Source organism: Megalops cyprinoides, chromosome 2 (genome assembly GCF_013368585.1).
Source record: "Megalops cyprinoides isolate fMegCyp1 chromosome 2, fMegCyp1.pri, whole genome shotgun sequence".
Classification (NCBI taxonomy): domain Eukaryota; kingdom Metazoa; phylum Chordata; class Actinopteri; order Elopiformes; family Megalopidae; genus Megalops; species Megalops cyprinoides.
In genome coordinates, this window is record NC_050584.1 from 49,004,843 (window position 1) to 49,027,449 (window position 22,607).

Here is a 22,607-nt window from a genome sequence, read left to right on the forward strand (position 1 = left end):
AAGGCTTAGCTTAGTTATAGGTTAGTTAATGATGTTAGATATAATAGTTTTAACATTTTTTAGAGAGAGAGTGAGGGAGATAAAGTCACACAGACACAGAGAGAGATGCATGTTTTTGACTTGTAGTTGTGATTTCTTTTCTTAGGCCAATTGTATTTCTCATTTATCCCTAAAATCTATTAAACTTACCTCTATAGTGCTTTCAAGTAATCAAGAAGAACCATATGCACTGTATTTTTGTCAAATATCATGAAATATTCACACAGAAAATTATTTTTAGGTGTTTCCCATAGATATATGAAAGAAAGAAATGATGTGTATGAATTAAACATACAAAATTTTGGCCCTTAAAGGTTGATTTGATGAGACCACACGTGTTTTTACTTTCAGTAGTACTTATGCATAAACATTATTTCTCCAAATATGAATATCTGCCATTGAATGACCTTTATTACATCTGTTTTCTCTTATTGTGTTGAAAAAATGGCTCTATTATTATGTAAAATTATGCTTATGAAAACACAAGCATGCCCCACTCCTCCGCTCACCTTCACCTGGTGAATTTGTCTCAAATTCACATTTCCCCTCCACAGTTGCATGTCGCTTTTTATTAAAGCCAGGTGTACGCCAGCCTACCAACCTGGCATTGTTTGAGGATATAAAGATGAGAAGTTTTGATCAGCCTGTTAATCTTTATGTTGATGATATTTTGTAACTCCACTGGTGAAGAAAAGGGGAAATTGTTTTTTCCCCATTTCTCTTTGGCAAAATTGTCTGGTCATCAGAGCACACGAGTATCTCTTCGGGTGATCACATCTATTGTCTGTTATAGTCCGAGGAGAAAGAACAATGGTCAAGGTTAAGCATTAAAAAAAGACCAAATTATTTTCTAATTAAATTCTGATAAAATCTGAAAAAAAGTCTACATACATTATTTCCATTCATCTCAATTTTAAGAAAAAATGTCTTTTGTTTCAAATGAGAGCCTCCTTAGTCTGCAACATATGGTGTACTTGAATGCAAATGTAAAGAGAAAAAAAAGTTATAGCTAAACTGAGAACACAGATTCAGTAGCCAATCTAAGGTCCAGCTCCTCAATGGTAACTTGGTTTTACTCTCAGCATTGCTGCAAAGGCTTTTCTGAATTTATTGAGGCCAGCTGGAGAATTAGGTGTCTACACTTTTCCCCTCTCTTCAGTTCTCTCTAGTACTACTGTAAGAATGGGTCTCCAGTCATTGGTTGACTAGGCTGGACTGCCTACTGTGAGAGGGGTTGAGCAGCTGAAACCCAAAAGAAGGGCATGCATAAGTTCAAATGGAGTGGAAAATGGCCAACAGTGGCATATATTTATAGATAATCTACTTCACTTTTGCTCAGTTGTCTATAATCTTCTTTTTTCCAGCAGCGGGGCTAAAAAGCAGAGCTTTAGGCTTGCTGTACATGATAATATGTTTATATGATTAGTTGCTTTGGAGCTGGAGAAAGGAAAGCTCATAGTCTCTGTGTGTGACGGAGGAATCCATGTCAGGTTTTGACAGTAGCCCATTCAAAGGCAGCTCATGCAGAAGGCAGCCTGCACACGACTCACTGCACTGGCTCTGTTTACTGGGAGCCTGTTCCTCCGTTTCGAGCCATTCTCCGAATGCTGTGAGCAGGATCTTCTCCAAAAGCAAGCAGCTTGAAACTTAGCAGACAGTCTGAAGGCCACACTGTCATTCGGGGATAGCCAGAGTGGATTGACATCAGCGGTGAAGAGGTCTTTCCTCCATCCCCCCTCCCCATCCCATTTTCCTGCCATTTCAGACTAGAGCTGAACACAGCTCTCTGATTTTGCCTTTTTTTTCTTCTCTCTCCCCTCACGTTGCCGTGTGCTCTGCCTTTTCAGTGTGTTTTGACTTAAGCGGAAGAGGGGAGAAAACTCATCTGTAAACAGGACTGTTGATGAGTTTGGACTGAGTAGCAGCTCGCCATGGAGCAGTTTGTCCGGTCTACGGGAATGTGTGGACTCAAAGAAAGACCTGCTGTCTGATAAAGCACTATCTGTCCCAGATAAGTGGAGCATGCATCAGAACTGCAGAGCTTCTCTTTATGCTGCCTGCTGTGCGCTGAGCTGCAGAGGAGTTCTCATTACAAGCCTGCCTGCTTTCTGCTTTACTTCCATTGTATGATTGATTTTTCCATCGCCGTCAAAATATTTCCCGTGACCGTTTTCTCAAGAAAGGTAAGGATCCAAACAGCAACGTTCATTCTTCCCCGCCATGTGTGTTTAACTCAGTTTTCTGTCTGTGCCTTGTCCTAACAAGTTCGTTTTTAGTATCTGAAGTTGACGGTAAAGTCTGGTAACTCTGCACACTAGTACAGGAAATGGTCCGGCTAATTTATACGCGTTTTTCACCTAGCCACCTACATTTTTTTCGGTGAAAGCCATTAATTATTCCTAAAAGTTGTATATTTTTGTTTCCCGGAGACTTATCAACTTGAAAAAAAGAGAAAACATATAAAGCACCAATAAGCAGATTTCAGCATGAATTACACATTAAACGAACAGAACTGGACTGTTTGGAGTAATTTAATTGATCGAAAGGGTGCCATGTTTAATTGAAAAATGGTTAATCAAACACTACCAGATGTGGGTTGCCGTCTCTTTCAGAACTGGAATGAATGGAAACTATTAGTGTGTGTTGGCGGGGGTTAACTTTCACATGAACCAAAACAAGTAAAGCACAATTTAATTGGAATGCATACATTTAAATATATGTGTTGAATAGTTTGGGGGAAAATAACTGTTCATTTTCGGAATATTATAATGACTTTGTTGGAGAATGGGACTGTCTGTTAGCTAGAACCTGCGAACGGTGGATTTCTCGGTTTGCAAGTGTGGATGCGTTTTTAAAGAGCAATGAAGCATATCTACTTCATCCATTGCGACGTGAGGGCCTAGAATAAATTTTCTGCGTAAAACAGGTTTCAGGGTATAAGCAACGAATCATTTTGTTGGAAATACAGCCAAACGTACAAGGAAGAAAAACAAAGCTATTGTTATATGCTGACCGAAAGGATTTATCTTGATTTCTTCAATTCTCTCTACAATGTACATAGAAGAGGGGAAAACAGTAACAAAAAAAAAAAAAAAAAAAAATCAGGGTCACTGCGGGTTTGTCTCCTATGATACACTATAGCATGCGGTAGCAGTAAAATTAGATCCTTTTACTAGATATGCATTATTTACAATTATCCAAGCCTGCATGTCAACCATGTGTTAACGACTGAGGAAAAGGCACAGAGGCGTAGCGGGACTGTGCCATTGACTCGGTGAGATTAGCGTCCCCACGGCTGTTGAGAAGCAGGTTTGTGGTGCAGAGGGGCTTGTCGGTGGCTCAATTGATCGATCATTTGAAAGGATAAATTTAGCTTCAGTCAATGTCTTTCTCTGCTACTAGTGCGGCAGCACACCACGATACCTGGGACTTTCGTGAAATGCGCTGCTCACTATAAACGGCCATAGGAAATTCCTGATTGGATTTATTCTGAATGAGGCTTGATCATTAGCATTTGCTCTTATGTGCGACCATTGATTCTTTCATAATCCAATGACCTTTTAAAGGGAAATGCATCTCGGTAAAGATATAGAAATCGGATTTGAGATCAATTTCGTTATTGATTGATTAGTCAATATATTTAACCCCAGTGATGTTTCAGCGTAGACATATTTCCATTTATACGAATAAACAAACCCACAGAATACCTCAATTTGGCATATAGAATAGAATTTGTAATCTGTAAGGATGGAAGCATAGACTGGAGACAACTAGTAAAGTTTCTGAGTGGTTGCTACTCCATTCATTGATGCATGTGTAACTTGGAATAAAAGAGCAACAGCTTTCATTTCCAGCTTAAACAATTAAATGTCTTTGATATTAATAAATTGTGCCTTGTGAAATGTACATTTTTATTAACTTAAAAATTGATTGTGAAATGATTTCACATTAGATGGGTGTATATTGCACTCAGAATCATTGTAGATTTATTTAAAATTTGTGCCAAGTAACAGCAGTATTTTGTTTTAATGTGGCCAGTTGTGACTGAAAGGAGGAATTCAGCAGAACAAATGTGCCGTTGTTTGATTTCCTTGGCCACACTGTGATACACTCCTTTTGTTCTGCTTCTCTTAAAAGAGATGCCATTTCACATCATTCTGCACAAATTGTTTGAATTAATGCAAGTGCAAATTCTTACTGTTTGAAGGCATGGATTAGCATATCAAAGTAGTCACAGCTCCAGCTCAATGGAGGGAACTTCAGCCCTGTCCCCCATTTGTTTTGGCTCAGGCCAAAAGGGCAGGGAGAATGTGAAGGAGTAAAATGGGGAGGTGGACTTGGAGCCTGTCTCCACACTTTTTTGTGTTTCTGTGTGAAAACACACACAACATGTTGTCCTTTGCTTGCCAGCAGAACTACTTTTTAGATGCAAAGTTATTCAGCCGCCTCATTCCAAAGCAATTTCTTCCATTTTTTTTTCAAGGAACAGTTTCTCCCTTTCCACATTTTGGCATATTTTCATAAAACACATCTTTATATAAATACAACTGTATGCTTTCAAAAAAATGTGTCATGGTGTGACAATGTGTGGAATAATTATACTGAGAAACTTGAGCAATGTACCAAGTTGACTGCTTGCTTTGTGCTGTACTTAGAATTGATTTTGAGAGTAGTGTTCATTTTGGAAAAAAATAGAACTAATATCTTACCAAGTTGCTGCACGTTTCACAATATGGTACCTGAACTACATGTTTTATATCACAGTTTAAAGAAGTCCGTAAGTCAAAATGTTTGTACTCGTAACCTCCGTGCAGGTGGAAAAAAAAACCCTTTCATGTGCTCTTGGCTCATTGTTAAGTGCTGTAGAAGCTTACTTTAGATCTGCATCACAAATGATCTCATAAAACTCCTCTATTGCAAGATTATGGCTGGTGTCTTTTTTGGTACAAAAATAAAGCCACCAAATGACATCAACTTTGGTTTTTGCAAACCATTGTGATAATGAAAGCTATGTTCTCCATGCAGCAGTTGTGCTGGTGACGATATTTGAATTTAACACAGGCCTACATTTTCCCCTTTATGAGGGATTGAGGGCTTTTATCTTTGAGATTTATTTTTTGAGTGGACTTGTCTTTTTCTGCCGCTGCTATTAGCTGTTATTAGACTCAAAGAAACATATTACTTTTTCCTAGTCTTAAGCTGTTATGTGGCGAGAGAGATAACATGTTTATTTTCTGTGAACTGCAGCTGTTGTTTATCTGTCAGAACAAGGGATTGCTTCGCTTCTCTGTTCATTTCCACTCACAGATCAATAGCTCAATGCAGCACAGCATGGATTTTGGAGAAAACACAGATATAGCCTATATGATTAGTTTGGCTCTCTTATGGATGGCAGATGGTCACCAGATTTAACTTTGTTAGTCTAACAGATATTTGAATACAATATCCAAGACACATTTTCATTTAGTTATTCATGTGTTTTGTTCACAAAACTACAAATACGTCAAGATTTTTTTCCTCATCTCATGCACATTTATATGCAAGTCATATTCTTTAAAAGCCTGTAAAAGTACAGTGACGAACTGGAGGAATATGGCAAGGACAAAATAGTAGGTGGTTCCTTATAAGTTTGTTTTTATAGATTTAGGTGTATCTTCTCTCTTTTAGGATTTTCAAATAATTGGAAATTGAGAATTTTAGAGCTTCTAGTAAATTTGTTGGGACTGTAGAGAGTGGTTGTGGTGTCATAAGAACATGCATCATAATTACCATTATTGCACCAAAGCTTCAATTAACTGATCATCTCCGAAGTCAGAGTGCTGGTGAGAAACTACGTTAGCCGCTGTGCTCTCTGAGCTTTTCTGTTGCTTGTCCTGAAATTCTTGTGAATTTGGTCACACACAATGTTGACGCACTGCTAGAAGGTATATATTCAGGTGAGTGGAAAATTAAACCCGATGAGCGCTTCTCCTGACATACATAATTAGGACAGGTTGATTTTTCAGTTGTCTCTCTTTTAAAATCAGCCAAAGCGGCAGACAGTTCTGATGTGGAGAGAGATGATGAAATCAAATAAATGGCTTATTTTCCCAACAACAGGAGTGATGGTAGACAAGTGTGTTCAAATCGGCTAATTTTCATTGGCTTCCTTTTTTCCTCCACAATATTTCGGTGCCATGCTGTGCAGATAACTGCTTGTCGTCTTAGAGAATAAACAAGCTTGTTAAAAAAGGTCTATGGTAAATTTGGAATAATTCATCCACGGTACACGTCTTTGGTAGACCAAAATGCTGTTTTTACAATAAGAGTTTTACAGTTGTTAATCAGTGAAACACTGGGAGTCTGGGTTTTTCCTCAGAGCCATTTTGTGAAACATTTGTTTCCACTTGCCAAAGGCTTCTGTAGCAGTAGGGGGAATCCATGCCTCTTCAAATGGCAGATCAAACTTTCTGTGTATTAATTTCCCACTGGGACATTAAAGACTAGAGATAGGGACTCAGAAGGGCCATTTCTTCATTTTGCAGAAGACAAAGTGAGAGTATTTTACAAATTACTTGTATTTCTTGACCTTTCTTTACTCCTTTATTATGCTTATTTGTAATCACTCTTGGCTTGGCATTTGGATTAGCAAATAACCACCTCCAGTGTGGAAAAAGGCAGAAGCTAGTGTACAGTATAAATCTGTTTACTGTCAAAAGTGCACAACACACAATACAGCTGGCGACAAGAATGAATATTTCAAGGTGACTCTGTAAATAGCATGGGACTACATTTATTTTACTGTTTCTTTACACTGGAAAACAAAAAAATAAAAGGCCGTAGGTATGTGTGTGGTGTCTGCAGTTTAATTTTTAAACACATATCACCGGAGACATTAATCCCATGTGATGAATTGTCTGCAATCATATTAACATATATCTCAAGATTTGCAATCACCTATGAAATGTTCAGGTTTCCCTCAAAACATATTCACACCAGTGGCCTGTCACTAACGAGAGTGGTAACTGCCCGAGACTTGTGGAAAAGAAAGACGGCAATTCTTTTTTTTATAAGATTGAAATTTTTATTATTATTATAACGTTGATTTTTACTCTCATCAGATTTTCTGTGTTTAATAATGAGGTGTTTCTAATATTTACCATTTTGACAATTTAAATTAAAACATTTTGTTATTTTGCTGCGCCATTATTTTCTCTTGTACATTTTTTTTATGAGTATTTAATTTAAAATGTAATCATTTATTGTATATGTTTATTGTAAATCCAGACTTATTGTCACTGAAACTAACAATAAATGTTTTGATGGATAGGAATAATGCATAATTTTTCATTATAAAGTAATATCAGTATATTGTTCTTTATTAATGTGGGATGAGAGAGAAGGGAAATATGAGTATGTGAACTAAGAAACCAGCCACATAAACACATGCATGCACACACACACTCGCACACGCACACAAACATGTGAATGAGTCGCACCTTATCAGCGCATGGTGGAATCAGTGTTTGGGAAAATATTCTATTTCACTGCCGTAGAAGTCAGCCACGGTGGCAAGGCTTAAAATAAACGCCAGTGACTGCGCACCAGCCGTGGCAGCACAGAGAGGAGCCTTGCTTGAGAATGAGGATCTGCCAGGGAAACATCCATTCTCCACTGGATTATGAGTGAGTGTGGCGCGTCACCGCTTAAAAGGTCCGTTTTCAATGAGACAGGCCTGAAATTTTGCCATGGTATGAAGAGAACTTAGTGTGCAATTGCTCCTTGAAACAAGGTCACTCTCTTTTGCCAAAAAAAACAGTCATGGCCCAGGGCAAGTGAATAATAATTTAAAATAATTATGCATACCATAGTTGCAGTTTATTTTTCTATTGCCACACCTTTTTGTCAAGTCACAATATGGGATACATGATAGCCAAATTTCCATAATACCTTTGTATTTGAGATGTATGCATGTAGCAGTTTATCTGGCATTTGATAGGTGCAGTATTTCACAGCAAAAGTGTATACTGGTATCAGTTTGACACAAACTGATACAATCCATTTTTATCCAAGAAAGGTAAGAGATTGTACCTCATTTATCATTTATATATTTATATAACTTATAAATCACTCTAACACTTCATAAGCCATAAAAGGCTTTCAAGTCTGCTGACAGGTGATTGGTATAATATGACAGTCAGGAATGCTTTCTCCTAGTAATGTGCTGCACTGAATTCTTTTTTATTATTAGCTACTCCTGCTTAAACTTTGTGTGTGGTCTTTATGTAGTGACTTGTTTTTGTTTCCCTTAAGGCGAAATCAGAAGGTTAAGGTGTATTCTTGAAATGTAGAAATGAACTGTTTCTGGATGAAGGAAAATGCAGTATATAAACAAGTTTGTTCAGGTTTACAAATTATTTCTTTAATATAACAGTATAATCATGATGTTCCCGTCATATTTGTTGGCTTTTTGGCAAAGGATTTTCTATAACGGCATTCTCATCCTGTTTCACATCAGAACTGTACTATAGAGTGCTCTGAACAGTGGACCAAGACTTTGAAATCATTATATCGCTGTCTAGGGCACACAATAAGTTTGTATTTGCATAATGGTTTATAGCAGGATAGCAGGGACACCTTTGGCAGTTACTAAATAATTATTTTCAAGGTACTATAAGGCTGAGGGCTACGCATGATTAGATGTCCACACAATGACTCCCACCTGCAGGTGAAATACAGCCCACAGCGACACAACATTGATTTCTTTGGAGGCACGCAGCTAGCTTTGCATATAAAATTACACATAATTACCAACAAAAGTAGTTTGATAAACAAATGCAATCACTATTTATAGTGAAATGCAAAGCGAATTCCCACAGACCTTGTGGATTTGTGTTGATTTGTGCAATTACAAACATTGCTGAATAAAGAGCTCCTTTGTGTAAAAGTAAATACTAATAAGAGATGGGGAAATTATTGCTAAGATTTCTTAATTCAGCCATTGTGATTTTTATTTACTTATTACTCTCATCTAATGTCTCTCTTACGTGTTTACAGAGTTACTTGGCTTAACACTTAAGGTCACAGTTTAATATTTTAAAGTATCTGAGCATGTGTGATCAGACTGTCTTTTTGGTGCACCGTGTCATACTACAAATATTCATACGGAAATGGCCTGAGGGAAAGCTGCTCTGGACAAAGATGCTTTGTTCATGGAAGCCTATAAACCATTGCGCTGAATGGCTACATCTGTGATTTTCATCTCAACTACTGTGAGGGCCAGTAACAACACAGCAACTGGCACTGCTGCACCTGCTGGTGCCTCAGCAAGAGGTTCTCTGCAGAGCCCAGCGCAATATCGCTCTCCCGATCCTGACAAGTCAGAAGCAGTGGGCTGCGCTTGGGTCACACAGTCAACTTGAAGGAATTTGTGGAGAACGTATACCAAAACAGAGGACAAATGTCAGTCCAAATAGAGATGTTTAAATCAGATTTCTGCCCTTGGGGTGAAATTTAGTTCCATTTGAGCCTTGATATAATGTCTCCCTCTACAGAGTGCAGCATTAATCACAGACTGACAAGGGGACCGAGGACCTGGTAAAACGGGCCCCCTTTGGTCTTGTCATTGGTTTTCACAATCTGTTAGGGGCGCATTATTATCTTGAATGCTCACACCCTGGGATTGAGACCAAGACTTTAAAAGGGTGGGGGGATGGGGTGAGGTGGGAAGCTCAGGTTGTGTCGGTTTAATATGAGGGGTCTTGAGGGATACTTGTGATGGTCGCTTCGCTTCACGGCATTCCTTGCACAGCTGCTTGTGACTTGGCAGTCAGGTCACTCTGTTCATAAAATGCTGTTTTTGGCCACCTCTGTTGCCTGGTTTTTGGACAGTCAGCAGTGTTTTTCAACATTTCACCCGAGCTGTGACAGTTGATGTGTTGATACTTAATGTGAGCATAGACTTATTTAGATACTTCTGGAATGAGGCAGGAGGATTTTTAGAATTTTTGCTTGTATTCGTCTTAATGTACTTCCTTATTGTTGTTTGCAATGTTTGTATTGAATGACATTAAGTACACTCACACATGCACATTAACAAAACTGTGCTTACACACTGTATTTACAGATTTTAATTTTTTAATGTTTTGTTTTTAGGAAATCCTACACTTGTAGCTTTGGCTCTGTACTGCTACATTTTGTATTTTGGTGTTTATAATTTTTTATTTGTTTATACTTTTTATGTTTACATGACATTAGTTAAACATATATGTGTGTGTGTGTGTGTGTGTGTGTGTGTGTGTGTGTATGTTTATCATGTATTTGTGCATTAATGTGTGCAACACTGAAGTTATGTTATACATTAAAGCACATAACATGTCCATTTGAGAATCACAGTAATGGTTCATCATTTTTTTTTCCAAGAAGGAATTTGTCTGCCTTTGGTTAACTTTTTGGTTTGCCATGTGCAAATCATGTAGCTGATGTGCATTAACCTGTCTGACTCAATTTTGACTCAAATGCACCCTGAGTCATTTGATTAAAAAATAGCCTCCAAGTCATCATAAAACTTCATAAACCATAATGTGGTTTCAGGTCTACAGACAGGTGGTTTACATAATGTTATTCAGGAATGCTCTGTTCTGGTAATATGCACCATAACTTCACATTTCTATGCCTTAACTCATGTTTTTTTTAAATAAATAAATAAATTAAATAAACAGTGTAAAATTTGGAGGAGGCATTTTACAAAATATTTTTGTCTTAACCAAATAGCTTGAGTGATGCCATTTGTACCGTTACATTAAGTAGGGGTAAGGGAAACAAGCTACGAAGTTTTTGTTCAGATCCAAAAAGAACAACTACGTTATTGTAATTGTTCAGTTAAAGCCCAGCTATAAAAACACAGCCCCCTCACAAATATAACCACACAATTTGCACAACAAAGTGTAATGTAATGCAATACATCATTTTTAGCCTGCAGTTTTGTATTGTACAAATTAAAGTACAGCACTAATGCCACTTGTGATGATTTTTTTAAAAACAGTTAAAATTTAAACATGGTGTCAAAGATTTTTCTTCTCAAAATCGGCCATGAAGAGAGCTGGTAAATGTAAAAATCCTGTTGCATTGTTGAAAAACGTAAAAGATGTCAGTGCAGTTTCAAAAGCAAAGCTATTGTATTTCCTGTGGAAATGAAAAAAGTGCTAAAAAGGACAATAGGTTTAGCATTTTTGTCCTTGCAGAGCTGTGCTGGCTGCTTATAGCATTTCCATCATTCAGCACCTCGAGCTGATTACTACTGAATCTGGACCTAGCTGACAGGATACTACTCTAACACCCATTACCATCAGAAATAAGTCCAGCCAGCCCGAAGGCAGCCAAGGAGCCACAGTGGGAAAAAAAGTGTTCAAAGCATTTAATAGTTGCTTTGTTGTTCCTGATAACATCTAGCTGGATTTTAGCCTTTTTTCCCTTCCTAGTTTAGCTTAAAAATCTTCCTGTCGCCTGCCCTGCAATCCAAGTTCAGTTAAGGGTGATGGAGGCAAACCCTCCAGCATCAGGGTGCTCACTATTAAGGAAAGATGTGAAAACTTGTATCTCGTGCAAAACTGACACCTCTTTTCCAGTAAATTAGGCATGTCACCAATACAAATATGCAAGAAATTTCCAATCATCAAGCACAGGCCCCAGCATTGGTATTCACAAATGTTTTACCATTTTTTTTTCTTTTCGCACATGGTTATCGTTTGTGTTGTTTTGCTTGGGCATCTAAAAAATGTCCTATGAAATCTTTTTTTAATTGATAGTATGAACTAAACTGTGGCCTTCGCAGAGGGATTTTTACATGTTATAGTGAATATGAGATCTTTACGCTGAGAAAATGGTGCGTTTTTGTTCTTCAGATGGAAAAGATTTGTGCAGTGTTTGCTTCGGTATGGTCTAACATTTCAGCATGTTGCTGCAGCCTGCAACACAAGTGTTAATTGGAGTGTCACAGCATCAACTGACCTGCTGGCCTCTGAGGGAGGTGAGGGCACTTTTTAGAGCTATGCTCATTAATATCTTAACAAAAACAGAGGAGGCTTTGTCATAATTATTTTATTTTGTGTTGGTAAGAAGAGCTTTAGGATGGTCTCTCCAGACTTCACCATTCTTCACTTCATACCTGTAGGGGGAGCCTGTGACGTGAACTCAAAAGCCTGCAGATCAGATCCGACTACACAATGTACGCCTACACATTTACATTGCAATTTCCTTTCCACCTTGTTTCCAAAGGCAATATCTGCATTGATGTAATGTAATGCACACATCTCGCTAGGAATTTATAACCATCCAAGATGTGTAGTGATTATATGGTGCCAAATAATTTGTGTTAAAGCTGAATATCTCTACATATAAATGTATTCACGATACAACCCAGATACAACAGCCTTTGTTCACAGTTCTGTATTAACTATCATGTGAGAGTGAGATTATGATTTTTAAATTGCAATGGCTTTAATTAGAAAAGTCATGTTGCCTTTCTTGTATGTGCGCATGGTTGACAATCATACATGCTTGAGTGAATGATTTATTATTTTAGCCTGTGGTTAAATTGTAATAAAAGCGCTGTCTGTGCTTTTATATGCACAGTGAAGCTAAGAAGTTGTTTCTGATTCAAAGTTTATTTCTGTGCAGAATGTGACATTATTTATTTGCTAATATCAGCATATATCGGCTAACCTAGGCAATGTTAATACCTGCGCGCGCACACAGAGTTTTATGCTGGTGGATTTGAATAGCTTTGTTTTGCCATCTCAGGAATCCTGGATTGGCCATATTCTAAGAAATTACCTTTCCTAAAGCCACATTAGTCCTGTAATAAGATAATCTTCTCCTGCCTAGGCTCAGTGCATTCTGTGGCTCTGAATGGTTTCCCGTGTCAAGAAACAGTTAAGTAGATATCTTGGAGAGAGGCTGTTGTCTTACAAGGAGATTTCCTCCATCAACAAGAGCTATTGTCAAGGTATTACCTTCTCTCACAGCATGGTGCTGTGTTATCTGAATTGCTCCATATTCATTTTGAGTTTCTTACTCCTACTATTATTATTTTTCATATAACTTAGAGCATGTATTAGCTGCACCAATTACACTTTAGTGGATTACCTCGAAAGAGATAAATAGATGGAAATCTTTGCTTTGTGCTGGCTCCCACTATCAACTAAAATGTTATCAATTTATAGAACACAGTCTTGGTCAGCCTTTTAGGATTTGCTTGGGGATTGAAAATCTTTTGAAATTAAAAACAAAGGGTTATGACTGTGAGATAAAATGTTCAGCAACAAATTATCTCAGTTCCCTGACAGTTGCTATATCATCCTGTGTGTCTTTGACAAACTCTGTTCTGATTACTTCCCAATTTTTTTTTTTTTTTTGAAGTTATCAAAATGGAGCATCCGGTCCTCAGCATACACAAGGGGCTGAGGTAGTGATTGCTATATCTGTTGTCTTGCTCTGGGTGGAAGAAGCCGATAACATTTCCACTAATCCATTTGCATATGCATTTTTTTGCTGCAAGTCTCTGATTCTTTAAAATATTCACAGGGTTGTGAATTTAAAAGAGGTAAGTCTCAGGAAGGGAGGGGTTTGGTATGACTTTTGTTGCTGCAAAATGAAATGTAAGCTCAAAAAGTGTTGTTCAGTCATTTTTTGGGGAAATAAATAGGCCAGGGTACTGTTATCGTTTATGAATACTGCCGTTCTTGTGATCAGACAGTAATATGTATTTTTTCATTTGTGTTTATCCGTGACAATTAAAAGCAGTTGCACTCAGATGAGATAGTGAGATTTTTTTTCCAATTCACAGTGTGTTTATAACAGTCTTCACAACAATCACAATTTTTGTGATTTATGTTCATAAACAGTGTTTTTTCATGCCAGTCTAGTGTAAGTCTGACTAGAGACAGGAAGCACTGCGACAATGCCTTGTCTGCTTTTGTCTTGCAATGATTGTTTTTAACACTATCAATAATGGGAAGACAGTAGCAACACAATTGGGCTCCAGTGGCATGCTCTAACGGAGATGGGCGTGCTCAATGAGGCGATCCAAGGACATTCACATCACAATGATTCTGATAACACTAGTGCTTAACACATGTTAATGATCATGTAACAATCCAGGCAAGAGCACAGAATGGAGCTCTCTTGTGTGTCCTGAGACTCTGCACCTTTGGTATGGGAGCACTGTAATGCATTGAAGGAGGATCTAATTGAACTAAGCCAAGGAGAACTTCCATGCATTTCTGCATCGACCGCTGATTTCACATTTCCGTTATTACACACGGAAACCTTAATTGCTGTCCTTGGTATTCGTTTGAATTTTAGTTTGATGCTCATCACATGAAGTCGGAAAGCCAAAGCAGCACTACTGCAGGCTTAGAAGGAAATAAGATTATCGTGGTGCCATCACATCCCTGGCAGCTTTCTTGCTAGAGTCACACTGCATGGTTTCAGCTAGATTTATGCCAGATTTCTAATTTCACTAGTGTCATGTTGATTAGGAAAAATAGCTGTACATGCAGAAGAGTATTTATATAGTAGTTTTAGATTTAGCACACTGTAGGCAAAATGTGCCATTTTTTTCTGTTATTCTATTTGTATGTGTCATGATTATTTAAAGGATGATGTATTCCGAAACGTGTTTAAGGTTCACTGCACTTTAGGTGTTGTCCCGTTTAGGGTGAGGGGAAAGACATACAATTTGCCAGACTTACCAAATGTATTTGTCATTTGGCTAATAAGAACAAATGTAGACAACTGCTTTTAGAAAAAAAGGGATTACACCTGCTACTTTTGTCTACATCTCATTTGTTGCAGTTTCATAAGTCAAGGTAAATTGGGATGACATACTTTCTTAGATATAAGAATACACTGAAAAGGTGTTGTGATTCGTGGTGTGTATCATAGTTTATAAAGCAGCTAGAAATGTGGAGGCTTTGATGTTTGATGTGGGCTATGTCAATGACAAGTGTCCAGAGCTGCCAGGGCAGAATTTAGACTACACAGGCTTCCTTTGTGTGCGCTACCACTGGTGTCAGTTAAGGGATTATTTTCTAGCATTTGTTGAAAGTTTCATGTCAAGGTTGTGATCATATTATGCCAGCCTGAAACTTCCAAAATACCCAACTACTCACATAAATATATATATATATAACATATTTTTATTATATATATTTGTGTTGCCTTATCGCTAATCTGTTTTGAGGTTAAATGGGTCAGTTAATTAGTGAAACGATAAGACAAAAACAATAAGAGAAAATACATACATTGGAACATATGTGTATATATATATATATATATATATATATATATACACATACACATATGCAACATGGAGGAGTTACACTATGTATTGAGAATATTGTGAAATATACATATGCCAGAGAACAAGTGCCTTGTCTCTGCAGAGTATCTTGTCACAAATTGTTGGTAAAATTCTCTTTATTTTCTCTCCTTCTGCTTGAAATGCTGCTCTTACAAGTTGCCTCCTGTGGTACCTATTCTGTGTTTTGTGTTGCCACCCGCTATCTTAAAAATTAATCATCCTATTGAATAACGCCTCACGATCTTAGTGAATTATTGATGGACTGGTGCTTAATAGAGGGACAGAGCTGGCTATTTACTAGTACAGCTGCTGTTTTTTTTTTTTATTTCTGTTATAATGAGACATTACATCGCCACCCACTGGAACAATTTGGTGAAAAGGTGCCACACTTCAGGAGATTTGGCGGCAAAAAAATACAAGTGCTTAATGCTGTTGTGAAATAAGGGAGCGCCAATCTGTACCAACACCAAACACCTTGGAATGGCTGTAAGGTGACAATCTAGGGAGGTGACTCTGGTAAAGTGGCAAATTAAGTGCAGTGTGTACGCTGTGCTTGGGTTAATGACTCATGAAAGCAGTAAGCCGTTTTAAGAAACCCCTTTGGTTTTTAGCTGTGGCCCACAGGACTTTCAGACCAGGATATCTGTGGAATAATGCAGGGGTACGGCAGTGGGGGAAATGGAATACAGACCCTAGGGTACGTATGAATTTGAGAAGTGCGAAGACAGAAGGCCATTGATGCTCTGGCTTTTTAGTCCATGTGTCCGCTCCGTTTCTGTGGCAGCCCCGCTTTGTGTACCGTGCGAATGAAAAGCAACATTGATGCACTCTGTTGAAATTGAGACGATGAGCTTTAGAGAGCTTGTCAGACCAACTGCACTGCTTCATTTGCGATTCCTGATACGTTATGACCAATTTCGGCCCAGCATGGAAAAATCAGGATACTGTGTATGCTTCATATATGTATATATATATATATATATGTATATGTATATGTGTGTGTGTGTATATATATATATATATATATATATATATATATAATTTTTTTTTTTTTCATAATCTGTGTTCGTAATATTCACTTAGAAAATTTCTTCTAGAACATTGTCTTTTTTAATTTCTTTTTGGCTACAAATGGTTATAAAATACAGTACGTCAATTAATGACTGTATTGAGGAAATCAATATGAATGTGCTATATTTTTTGCAACTCGAAATTAATTCAATTCTTTCTTGTTTATTCTAGGGAGGAAAATGAATTATTCACTAATTCATATATCATTGAAGTCTTGCAGTTTGTAAAATCTCATGTACTTCTCTGTCAGTTATTGGTGTATATCAAGGACACAATGAGGTTTTCATCAATTGATGTATTTTTATGTATCTATTTAGTTCGCTGTTCTAATGAGTTAATTACCATAACAAGGTATATGTGTCATACTCCAGCGAGTAGGCTGGAAACAATGTAATTTAGTATTTCCATATTGACCAATAACATTTATATCACTAATATAATAAATACAAGTGACAGCACAGTTAATTCTATACAGAGAAGCAGAAGTGTATTCTGTGTCCTATCAGCCTGATTTCAAGGAGAATTGTAAACCGTGTCAAGGACTAATGTCAGAAGTTATATCAGTTGATTGGCAGGTACTGTCAGAGTGAGATGGTCATGTAATGGTGGTCCTTGCATTTTTTCTGACCTTCTTATACATCTGCCTGTATTAATGTCAGCCTATTTCTTCCTAAGCTGAGAAGAATTTGGTGAAGGCACCATTTACAGCTGTGGCAGAATTATTCTTATCGTCCGAGACTTGAAACGAATCGTTTTGTGTTATCAGTAAATGGAAATGGCATTTCAAATTTCATTTGCGATAATCCACTTCACTTCCACTAAAACATCAGGATTATTGCTAACAATGTATAAAACCTGTATTAAAACTTTGCTACCTTACAAATCAGTCCCCTTCTAATCCACATTGAGAGACAGGTACACTGTGGGTTTTCTGCAGTTTTAATATGATTTCTACTGAATGGCTAATGTGATTATGAAGGTAGCAATTTCTAGTTATATATATATATAAATGTATATGTATGTATATATAGTGTGTGTGTGTGCGTGACTATATATAAATAAAGTATGCCAATAAGTTTGCTTGTACAAAGTTGTGCAGGAATCCGCCTGGATTTTTTTAATGACCATTTTTATTATTTTCTTGATTTAAACATTTTATCAGTGCTGAAATAATTTATTTTGCAATTTATTTTTGAAATTTTGGTTGTTGTTTCTTGATATTTCACAGATTGAGTTCTACAACATGTATTAATCTCATGATTGAAAGTCCCTAATTTACTTCTCTTGAAAAATGTGTCTGTGTGTTTGTGCATATATATGCGAGTATGTGAATGTATACAGATATGAACACACGTACATACTGTCACACTTTGGCATCAACTTTTCTTTTTTTTGAAAAGCATAATTAACAAAATGCCTCTAAAAAAGATGAAAATCTTAACTTTAACTTTCCTTTTCCTTTTATTGATGGCCTACGGCATGACAGCTCGCAGGCCATAATTGTTTCATTTAGTCGCCATATGTTTGAGCCATTGGGGAATACAAGAATCGATTAATTGAATGGCTAGTAAAAATGATTTATGAGGAGCACATTTAGAGCAATGAGTGAAACATGCTTCAGCTTACAAATTGTTTCACTGTCTGTGTCTCAATATTGCTCTCCTGGAGGGGGTTATGTGGAGCAAGAGGGAAAGCCTGTGTCATTCTCCAGACTTCCTTTAAAGGTCCTTTTCTCCAAAAACTCACTGGGAAAATTTGGCACTGATGTTCCCATTCTGAAACGGTCCGGTTCAATTCAATTATGTACCTACGTTATGCAAGTTTTAGTCTTGGAGTATACAAAAACACCATCATTTTTGTTCCAAATTAATCAAATTTGGACTAGTCTGGACAAGAGACTATGACAGATGTAGAATAACATTTGCTTATGCAAATTTCAGTCTTATGCAAGTTTCAATCAGTATTTCAGTCTTGTTCATGTCTACACAGCTAAATATGGTTGTGTCTGGTCAGAAAAATGCTTTTGGCTGTGAAGATTGCAAAATTTTTACTACATGAAGGTGAAGTACAAATTGTCAATACTGGAATAGTATCTTACTTCATAACTGAAAAAATGGCATTTTCGGTTCAGTTTAGAGTCTCACAGGAATGTTTGTTATTATACAGAAAATCCTTGAATACAACATCAATTGGATTTTGCATTTAACAATGCACCCCTGTAAATACAAATTTACCAGTTAAGGTATGGCACCTTTTTCCTTTGTAGTTTCAAGAGCCAGCTCAGCCCAGAGTAGAGAAACTGTCCTTATTTTGTGTGCCAGTGTGTTGTTTTTTTTTTTTTTTTTTTTTTTTGTATTTGACCTTTTATGTCCAGGGTCACAGGCTGCACTGAAGATGGCAGCTGTCTCACTTTGTCAGTTGGTCGTGTAAGACTTGCTCTTCGTTCATTCCATGCTCTGTGCTCTTGTGTTGCTCTCCTTCACCTGGTCAGGGAAGGTCATAATCTGTGCCAGCGATCGGAACACAGTACGGTACACGAATCGGTAACCTCTCTCCGGTACATCTGTCCCTGTGAAATGCCAGCGCCTGGTCAGAGACCAGTCTCAGTGTGTCTTCTTCCTCGAGTTTTTAATTTTAATCATGTGGCACCCAGGGATGGGTGTCACAGAGTGTACAATGAGAGTGAAGAGGTGGTTTCTTTGGAGACAGGTTAAGTTTGCGAAACTGTACCCTTGTGCTAAACGGATATGCCATGAATTTCTAACATGTCTGACAATGTTACTTTAGAATAAAAATGCCTGGACTTGTTACTTTGAATGTCTACTTTGTACACCATTTCAGATTTGCTTTGTAAAATTCGTGCTGTGAAGTTTTTTTTTTTTTTTTGTGTGTAAATGTTTTGCTGTTTTGCAATGAAATGTTGACCCTTTTTCCGTCCTTGTGATGTGCTTTGAAAATTAACGTCGCAGTTCTTTCTTTAAGTCCGTTGAAAGCTTGGGGGCTAATTCAGAGGTCAGGCAAGGCTTGCAGGCTGTCAATCTTTTATAGTTACCTCCCCACCCTTCCCCCATTTAGTTCCTTTCTCTTGTCTCTTTCCTATTCATTCTGTCCCTCCCTTAATAGAATGGCCAGCTCTTCCTCTATTCTCTGGTGGCCCACTCACCAGCTTGAGAGGAACAACCGCAAGCTTTGGAGAAAGAATTCAGCGTACTTTCACATCTGCCTCAGATTTTACTCTAATTGTAAACTCTCTTTCTGGGTTTTTTTTAATAGCTCCTCTTCCTTTAAATAGTTTTCTTTTGTGCTTTTGACAGAAACAACAATTGTTCATTGCCATTTACCTTTTTCTAGCCTTAACACTGATTTGATGATAAATCCGTCCTCCATCTCTTCTGCAGAATACAGCAGATGTATGTAGTGTATATATGTTTTAACCCTTTTGGTCCATTCCCCCGTGGCTTTCTGTTTTTCACTTGTACTTGAACATCTGTCTGTACTGGGTTCACATTTAGTCAAACAGTGGTGTGCCTGCTGACATTTAGCAATCTGGTCTTAACATATACAGACCATAAGTACAGATTATGTTTCTCATAAAATATAAAAAGCTTACATGAGAGGCTGCAACTGTACAAGGGTTAAGAAATATGTACATATTCTCATTAATTTTGGAAAAAAATACCAATATTTTGGAATAGTGGTAATAACAAATGCATGTCCAGCTTTTCACTTACAATGCATCTGTCATCTTTTCAAATGCTCTTTGTTAATCGACAAAAACTTTGTCTTAAGTATGATCAAATCCGGTCGAAATCCATTAAAGAAAACAGTTTACAGATGATAATCAGTGGTTCATGTACAGGCTTAGGAGAAAAAAGTCTCCCACAGAGAAGGGAGACCCAACAATGTTTAATGAGGAGAATGGCAGTCAGGCAGCCTTTCCTTACTCTTTGCCTTTGGTGTCTGGAATGATCAGCATGTTAAACACTCCCAGCATGATACAAAGATATTAAAGTTTATAACTGTTATCATTGATTTTCAGAACACCCATCTCTATGTAGTGGAGATTAATTTATTTATTTTCTGTGCGGGGGAGCCAGCTGTCTCTGTGGTTTTACTGCTGTCAACGTTTCTGCCTTTTTCTACTGTGTATGTGAAGTGGAGGCTTGGGGTGGGGTAGGGTGCTAAATTACTACTTCAGTGTTGACTGAAATGAGACCAAGGACTAATGCAGCCAGAAGAAATGTATGCTTTTGGATTTTTTGGATCTTGTAAGATTAAAAGAAAATCCAAAACTGTGGATCCTCTGGTTTCTTTTTATTTTCTACTGTTGTGCTTTTGTTTTTCTTTCGCGATTGCACTTTCTCCTTTTTTTGGAATCTTGTCTGACAGTTTTTTTCCAAAATGGGATTTCACAGAGAGTTATTCAAGGAATACCACTTTAAATGAAGCGCTAAATTATTACATGCATGCGCACTTCTACACGAACACACACACACACACACACACAAACAATTTAAATTCTCCCTGTTTAAAATGTTAATTACCATTGAAATTTAAGTTATTTACCCTAAGTTATTTACAACTCACATTGTACTACCTCCAGATCGGAGGACATAATTCACTTTGAAGACTTAAACTGTAAAATAATTCACGTTTGGACAGCAGTACAATGATAGCAGGGTCTAGGGGACTTGTAATACTGATCAAATGCAAATTTGTTGCCATATTACAGGTGTTAGGTCAAAGAGAATGTGAAAAAAAAAAAAAAAAAGAAACTTACTTATGCCTCCTTCAGGTTATTCCCAATCATATATCAATGTGTACTGGGAAAACAGTCACACATGCATATTTCCTTGTTACAATCCAGTCATTTCCCACAAATAGGCATTGTTGAGTATGCCTTATTGGAAAAATGTTGTGATAACACCCATGCTATTGTGAGAACATTATCATGCTATTTTCAGTTGTTTTTTTGCCATTGCAAAAAGGACTGCTTCAGCAACTGTGACTTTTTATAGAAACAAGGTCTTTGGGTCAATTCCTAGGTGCATTGTGCTGTACTGCTTTTGACCTGTTTTAAATGCCTCGGAAATTTAAAAGTCTGAAAGTCCACTGAGGCATAATGTCATTTCAAATGAGTTTATTATACCAAGCTTAATTGTGGCTTTTTCTGCAAATGTGGAAGCTCCTTGTGTTTTCTGAATGATCAATGTGACAAGCAGTTGGTTAGTCAGACATGTGCTTTTGCATTAGTGCTTAGTGCTTACAATCTTAAGTGTATTCCTGAAATTACAAAATAATCAGGAAGTCTGACAACAGATACACTTCAAGCACAGCAGAGACACAATCATTTTTTGGAAAAGATTTTTAACTAAGGAATGTGGCAGAACTGGGGGAAAAAATAACCAGAGCGTAAAGTTTTGGGCTTAAGATTTTCTTTAGTTTCATCAGTGAACTGACGTCTTTTTTCAGGATTTGACAGTTCTTAAAAAGACTACAGAACAGATTTACAGCAGATTTTTATATAACGTGTGTCTGACAGCAACCTTTAACACAGACAAATCAGTCTGAGTTGTTTTTCTTCCCCTGAGTTAAGGACAAGACAGAGAGAAACACACAAAATGTCTTTAATGGTGTCCTGTGTGACTCGTTGCCAGAGTGACTGTGTTTTCCTGTGTGGATGTGATAATGGTTCATGCAGAGGAAAGTGTGGGTGCAGCTAGTCCGTGTAAACATGGAGACAAAGCAAGGCAGTACGGAGTGAGAAATACATTCCTGAGCTTGAAGGTAGATATCGGATTTCAACAGTAGCCCTGCCAGTTGTACGTTGTCTTATTGACCCTGCGCTTTTTCTACCGCAATTAAAGAAGGAAAAAAAAAAAAAGAAACGACACTAGTGAAGCAGGTATGAATGAAAAGTGTGGGTATAGGTGTGAGAATGTGGGTGGTACAGGTGATGTGGGTGTGTGATCATTCAGAACAGCTTATTTAGCTGCCCTGTGTTTATTTGAAGAAGATGCCTTTGTAAGCATCGGAGGCTCAGTTATGTGGCAGTGCAGGTCAGCCGTTCGGCAGTAGGTGGGGTGCTCTAAGCTCTGCTGCATGAGACTGCCAACATTTGCCTCCATTAAGGGATCTCTCCTCTTCAGCATTA

General features: G+C 37.5%; 1 protein-coding gene across 13 annotated transcripts in view; it reads left to right on the top strand.

The window, feature by feature from the left end:
• Window positions 1-1,569: 1,569 nt before the first annotated feature.
• The window catches only part of adgrl2a (adhesion G protein-coupled receptor L2a), a 113,538-nt gene continuing 92,500 nt past the window's right edge, over window positions 1,570-22,607 (top strand). For all 13 annotated transcript variants that reach the window (XM_036522912.1, XM_036522898.1, XM_036522903.1 and 10 more), the window contains exon 1: window positions 1,570-2,222. The gene's annotated coding sequence lies outside the window, so the exon portion shown is untranslated. The remainder of the gene's footprint in view (window positions 2,223-22,607) is intronic.